General features: G+C 47.1%; 1 long non-coding RNA gene across 1 annotated transcript in view; it reads right to left on the bottom strand.

Moving 5' to 3' along the window:
• Positions 1 to 5082: 5082 nt before the first annotated feature.
• The window catches only part of LOC108503954, a 7829-nt gene continuing 6278 nt past the window's right edge, over positions 5083 to 6633 (bottom strand). Inside the window, exon 3 of the long non-coding RNA XR_001876944.1 lies at positions 5083 to 5185. This is a non-coding gene — a long non-coding RNA (uncharacterized LOC108503954). The remainder of the gene's footprint in view (positions 5186 to 6633) is intronic.

The following is a 6633-nucleotide window of genomic DNA, read 5'->3' on the forward strand; positions in this document are numbered from 1 at the left end:
ATATAAAACATAAAATATAAAATAAAAATATAAAATATAAATATAAAATATAAAATAATATAAAATAATATAAAATATAAAATAAAAATATAAAATTTAAAATATAAAACTGGATTTGGGTTTACACGAGGTGATAATATGTCATTGTCACTAGATCTTCACATGATATTTTTTGCTTCAAAGTGAGGAATGAACATGAGCTCAGCTGGCACAAAAGAGTCCCTGAACTATGGTTTTCCTTGAAAAAAATGTTCTGTGATGATTCCAGGGAATAAATTCTTACCACCCATAACCTTCTTGACTGGTGAATGCAAGAAAACACAATGACTTTAGTATTTTAAATGGAATTTCACAACTGAATCCAATTTTTCTCCACTGACTAGAACAGGATGTTTATGAAAATCTACAAGCAAAGCTCATCTGAGCTGTAAAATTCTATAAAGGGGAATTCATCCTCTTTAAAGCTGAATTAGACTGCTGGTGGAACATAAAAAATTCCAAACAAACAAACAAAAATCACCCCAACCTCAAGATAAAACAGAAGGAAAGGTGGATTTGACTTTCATTTTAGGAACTAAGAGGTGGATTTGATTCATCTGCACTAACAGAGGTCCTGCCTGAGTGCAGGGTCAGTTTGAAGTGGTTCCTTCAAAAGACCTTTATGGATTGTGGGCTTCAAATCTGAACTGGTTTTATCCAACCCCAGGAAAGTGCAAAGCTGGAAAAGACTTGGCTGAGCTCAAAACAGCCTCTCCCAACTTCTGCCTGACCCACTTCATGGTGCAGGTGATTAAATTCTCCCAACAATTCCTGTTTCTGCCCAAGAGAGGGTGTTTCTGGGATAATTATCTTTGGAGTTACTCCAGGCCTTTTCAGAACGAGGTGGCTGATAGAAATGTGGATCAATTCCCATGGTTATTTATCCCAATAATCCATGTTTGTTCCATTATTTGAAGTCTGTTTATATCTAAGCTTGGCTTCCAGGCCCTGGATTTGGATCCAACTTTTGCAACAAATGAAAAATCCCCCACCCCAGTGAGCTGTTCCAGCTCCCTCTGTTCCTCATGGGATCTGTTTTATTTAAGTCACAGAACCACAGAACCATTTAGGTTGGAAAAGCCCTCTAAGATCATCAAGTCCAACCATTAGCCCAACACTGCCAAGGCCACCACTAAACCATGTCCCCAGGTGCCACATCTACAGGGCTTTTAAATCCCTCCAGGGATGGGGACTCCACCACTGCCCTGGGCAGCTCTGCCAGGGCTGGACAAACCTTTTAGGAAAGAAATTTTTCCTAATATCCAACCTCAACCTTTCCTGGCATAATTTGAGGCCATCTCCTCTCATCAAGTTTTATCCTCTAATCCAGTTTTATTCTCTTATCCAGCATTAATTTACAGACAATTTTTCCACCTGCCAGCACTGCCTTAGAATGAAAAGTTAGTGGGAAAACCTAATGGTTACATGTAGGATTTAAATGTCATTGGAAGTATTTAGGAGGAGTTAGAGAGGCCTTCATAGAATCATGGAATCATGGAATGGTTTGGGTTGGAAGGGACCTGAAAGATCATAGTTCCACCCCCTGCCATGGGCAGGGACACCTTCCACTAGCCCAGGTTGCTTCAAGCCCCATCCAACCTGGCCTTGGACACTTCCAGGGATGGGGCAACCACAGCTTCTCTGGAAAACATGATCCACAGCCTCACCACCCTCCCAGGGAAGAATTCCTTCCCAGTATCCCATCTAAACCTACCCTCTGGCTTTGGGAAACCATTGCCCCTCGTCCTGTCACTCCTTGTAAATAGTCCCTCTCCATCTTTCCTGTAGCTCCTTCAGGCCCTGGAAGGCCACAACCAGGTCACCCCGAAGCCTTCTCTTCTCCAGGCTGAACAACCCCAATTCTCCAGCCTTTCCTCCTCCATCCCTCTCATCAACTTGGTGGCAGTTCGTGCATCCTGTTTGTGGTGGGGTAATGCAGGTGAGTCAAACAGGATGTCAATCCCAAGCTGGATCATTCCCATGATAAATGGGATGTGAAGGAGGCTTTCCTGGACGCTTCACACCCCAAGCACTGACACTTCTCAAACTTGGCTTTTTCTTTGGATTATGTGCTCACTGCCAGCTCTGGGCATCCCAGGTGTGCTCAGCTGGAACGTGGCTCTTCCCCAGAGCTGCTCTGCTCTGTAATAGCCCTGCCACCCCTCATTAGCACCTTCCCAAAGGTAATCCAAGCAGACACAGCCCTCCAAAAACGGGTCATTTCCACGAAACAGCAGGATTCATTAGGAATGAGCACTGGAGAAACCCACAGCAGGCAGAAGATAGAGAAGTAAATGGGGAGAGACTTCAGAGCGCACCTCGTGCATCCGTAATAGGATTTCCTGCCAAAGGGAATGACAGCTTTGATGGGATTGTGGGGTTTTTTTCCCGCTGGAACAGTAAGTTCCAGACTCTGAGCACAGCAAAGCACCTTCCACAGGCTCTGACAGGAAGATGAAAGCCAATTGTTAATCAATTGTGGGTTAGCAAAGAGGTTCTGCTGTGAGGCAGATGAGAGGACCCTACACTGACTTTCCTCTGGACTTTCCAGGTTGAAAATATAGTTTTTAAAAGGGCAGAAAGGAGCAGGAGTTGATTCTTTCCCTACATTCTGGTCTTGTGAGACCCCACGGGGAGCATTGGCTCCAGCTCTGGGGTCACCAGCATGACAAGGGGATGGACCTGTTGGAGCAAGTCCAGAGCAGGACATGTGTCCAGCTCTGGGCCCCTCAGTTCAGGAGGGATATTGAGGTCCTGGAGCAGGTCCAGAGAAGAGCAACAAGGCTGGTGAAGGGACTGGAGCACAAGTCCTATGAGGACAGGCTGAGGGAGCTGGGGCTGTTCAGCCTGGAGAGGAGGAGGCTCGGGGGAGACCTCCTCACTCTCTACAACTCCCTGACAGGAGGTTGTAGCCAGGTGGGGGTTGGTCTCTTTTCCCAGGCAACAATCAGCAAGACAAGAGGGCTCGGTCTTCAGCTGTGCCAGGGGAGGTTTAGGTTGGATATTAGAAAGAATTTCTTTCCAGAGAGGGTGGTCAGCCATTGGAATGGGCTGCCCAGGGAGGGGGTGGATTCTCCATCCCTGGAGGTTTTTAAGATGAGACTGGATGTGGTATCAGTGCCATGGGCTGGCAACCACAGCATTAGTAGATCAAGGGTTGGACTTGTTGATCTCGGAGGTCCCTTCCAACCCAGCTGACTCTATGATTCTATGAAGATGCTCCAAGGGCTGGAACTTCTCTGTCCTGGAGATATGCTGGGGCAGCTGGGGATGTTCAGCCTTCAGAAGAGAAGGCTTCAGGGAGACCTTAGAGCCCCTTCCAGTGTCTAAAGGGGCTTCAGGAGAGCTGGAGAGGGACTTTGGAGAAGGATTGATAGGACAAAGGTTCCTTAAGCTGAAGAAGAGTGGATTTAGATGAGATATTAGGAAGGAATGGTTTCCTGGGAGGGTGGGGAGGCCCTGGCACAGGTTGCCCAGAGAAGCTGTGGTTGCCCCATCCCTGGAAGTGTCCAAGGCCAGGTTGGATGGGGCTTGGAGCAACCTGGGCTAGTGGGAGGTGTCCCTGCCCATGGCAGGGGGTTGGAATTAGGTGATCTTGAAGCTTCCTTCCAACCCAAATCTTTCCATGATTCTATGACAGTGAGTCCGAAGCTTTTTGTGGAGGAGGTTCTTCTCTTTCCAGTCCTAGTGCAAATTACCTCTAATTCTATTAAGAAGTGATAAAGAGGTAATTCTATATGTATATAATTAGAGATCCTTTGGATAATTCTCTATTCTTTAAACTTCTACACTGAGAAGTTTCAAGGAAACCTCTGGACCGATAAGGATCCAAAATTAACCAGGCTAATGAGGCCAATAAAGTCATGCAACCCAACAAAGACATGCAAAATTTGGAAGCTCTTCATCTATAATTCAGTGGGGTCACATCATCCCACTGGATCCTTGGACAAAGACTTGTCCCTAGGTGACATTTCTTGGCACCATTTCAGACACTTTGCTGTGTAACTGAGCTCTGGGTTGCAGTGATATTGGACCTGGAGGATTTGGAGCCTTTCTTTAGGATGAGGCTGGGGCTGTGGGTTTGTTCTGAGTGCCTGGGGAGATGGTGAAGTGCCTGTGTGGCCCAAAAGGCCATTTACAAAGCAGCTCTGAAAAGGCAGGAACAACCCAAGCAATTAAGGTTTCTCCTCATTAAAATGAGCCACTTAAATGCAAGAAAAAGGTGTCTCAACCCTCCCAGCAAGGCAAGGGGACTTTCCAGGTGTTAACAGCACTTACTGCCCACACCAAACTCTTGCTTAAGGCTCCAGCAGGTATTTTGCAACTCTTTGTCCCATCCATCCTGCCCAAGTCCAGGATTTTGCCTGATATTCCTGATTTTCCCATAGGGAAGCCAATGCTCAGAGCTGTTTCTCTGCCTTTGCTTTCAAGGACAGTTTACCTGAATTCCTAATCTCCAGGGCATTATCCTGCCTCCAACTGCATTGTTTGACCCACCACCATGTCAAGATATTGCAGATTTTAGATATCTGAGGTTTTGGGACACCCACACTTGCACTGTCTGCTTTTTTTAGTGATGGATGGACTCCAGGAAATGATAATTTCTTCCTTCAGGGGTGGACAGAGCTAAAATCTCCTTGTGGGTCTGCACCGAGAGGAACAGCGCATCAGTTTTTCATGTTTGCAGACTGCTTTGAGTTGTCTGAATGTAAAATATCTCTTGGGAAGAGGAAAGGCAGCCTTGGATGAGTTTAACTACTTGGAAAGAGGGAGAAAACCAGTCATCTGTCGCTTGTTCACTGTGTGGTCCAACAAATGCTGCCACCCCAAAGTTCAGCACCTGTGAAAGGAGAAGAATATGTGATTCAGCCCTAATACATGTAAAGCAGTGTATTGTAGGACTCTATTCCCCTTAATGGGGGGGAAACAGGCATTTTAAAAACATGATTCATCTCTGTTTAGCTGGTTACTTGAGGATGAGAGGAATTACCCTCTGGAAGTGCCTGTTGATTGCAGAGGGAGTTGGCGGTGGCTGTCACAGATGGCTCCATTTGTCTGAGGAATGTCTCCCAAAGTGCCTCATTCCTTGTGTGTGCAGAGCTCAGCACAACAGGGCCCCACTCAGAGCTAAATGTCCCTGGAATATCTGCAATAACGAAGAGCTGGGTGTTAAACTGTGCGTTTGGTTTCTCTGGCTGGTGAACTGATCATCTCAGTCCTGTGGCTGCTCCAGTTGGCATTCCCATCATTTGTCACTGAAGCAGAAAACCTGGAAGAACATCCAAAGTGACCTGCACAGGAAATCATAGAATATCCTGAGCTAAAGGGGAGCACAAGGATCATCCAGTCCAACTCCTGGCCCTGCACAGGACAATGCCAAGAATCCCACCCTCTCCCTGAGAGTGTTTTCCAAACGCTCCTTGAGCTCTGGCAGCCTTGGGGCTGTGCCCACCACCCCGGGGAGCCCGATCAGTGCCCAACCACCCTCTGGAGGAAGAACCTCCTCCTAATATCCAACCCAAACCTCCCCTGGCACAGCTTCATGTCATTCCCTCTTCTTCAGAGAGAAGGGATCAATGCCTGCCCCTCTTTTTCCCCTCCTAAGGAAGCTGGAGCCCTGGGGAGGTCTCCCCTCACTCTCCTCTTCCTCAGCTGAGCAAATCAAGTGACCTCAGCAACTCCTCCTGTGCCTTCCCCTCTAAACCCTTCCCCACCTCCATGGCCCTCCTTTGGACACTTCCTAATACCTTTATATTCCTTAAATTTATGTGTGGACATGGTTTAGAGCCATCACTGAGCAAGTTCATGAGGGCTTTGCAAGATTTCTCCAGGGCATGGGGGCACCATCAAACTCTCTCTCCAAAGGTTTTAGTCCACAGCGGGTGTCAGCAGGCAACACCTTTGTGGATATAAGGATCTTATTGATGGATAACAAATAGGACTTACTACTCACTGCTGCCAAGGAGCTGAGTTCATTAGAAGAGGGTGGCTTCTTTTTCCCTTGATTTTTATGACTAAAGAACTTTTTGACGGCTCTGCCTTAAGTCTTTGTTTTGACTCAGTGGGGTGGATCTGTCTGTGGGGTCTCCTCTGCAGGACACCAGTGTGAAAAGCAGCCCTGGGCAAGAACTTGTGCCTTGGTTGTACAAAAACAGGCATTGCCAGGTCCCACCATGTGAGCACAACTATTCCTTCACAGGAGGTGAAGACATGGACATTTCTTGTTGGCTTGAATTGTAGAATCATAGAATGTTTTGGATTGGAAGGGACTGTCAAGATCATCTTGCTCCAGTTCCTTCCACTATCCAGGTTGCTCCAAGTCTCATCCAACCTGGCCTTGGGCACTTCCAGGGATGGGGCAGCCACAGCTTCTCTGGGCAACCTGTGCCAGGGACTCCCCAGCCTCACAAGGAGGAATTTTTCCCTGATATCTGCTCTAAACCTGCCTTCCTTCAGCTTAAATCCACTACCCCTTCTTTCCCATGTGGGATTGCTCTTGGAACAACTTGGGATAGTGGAAGGTATCCCACCCATGGCAGGGGAATTGGAACTGGATGGTCTTCAAGGTCCCTTCCAACCCAAATCATCCTGTTA

The sequence above is a fragment of the Lepidothrix coronata genome, unplaced genomic scaffold, assembly GCF_001604755.1.
Source record: "Lepidothrix coronata isolate B3197 unplaced genomic scaffold, Lepidothrix_coronata-1.0 Scaffold148, whole genome shotgun sequence".
In the NCBI taxonomy this organism is placed as follows: Eukaryota; Metazoa; Chordata; class Aves; order Passeriformes; family Pipridae; genus Lepidothrix; species Lepidothrix coronata.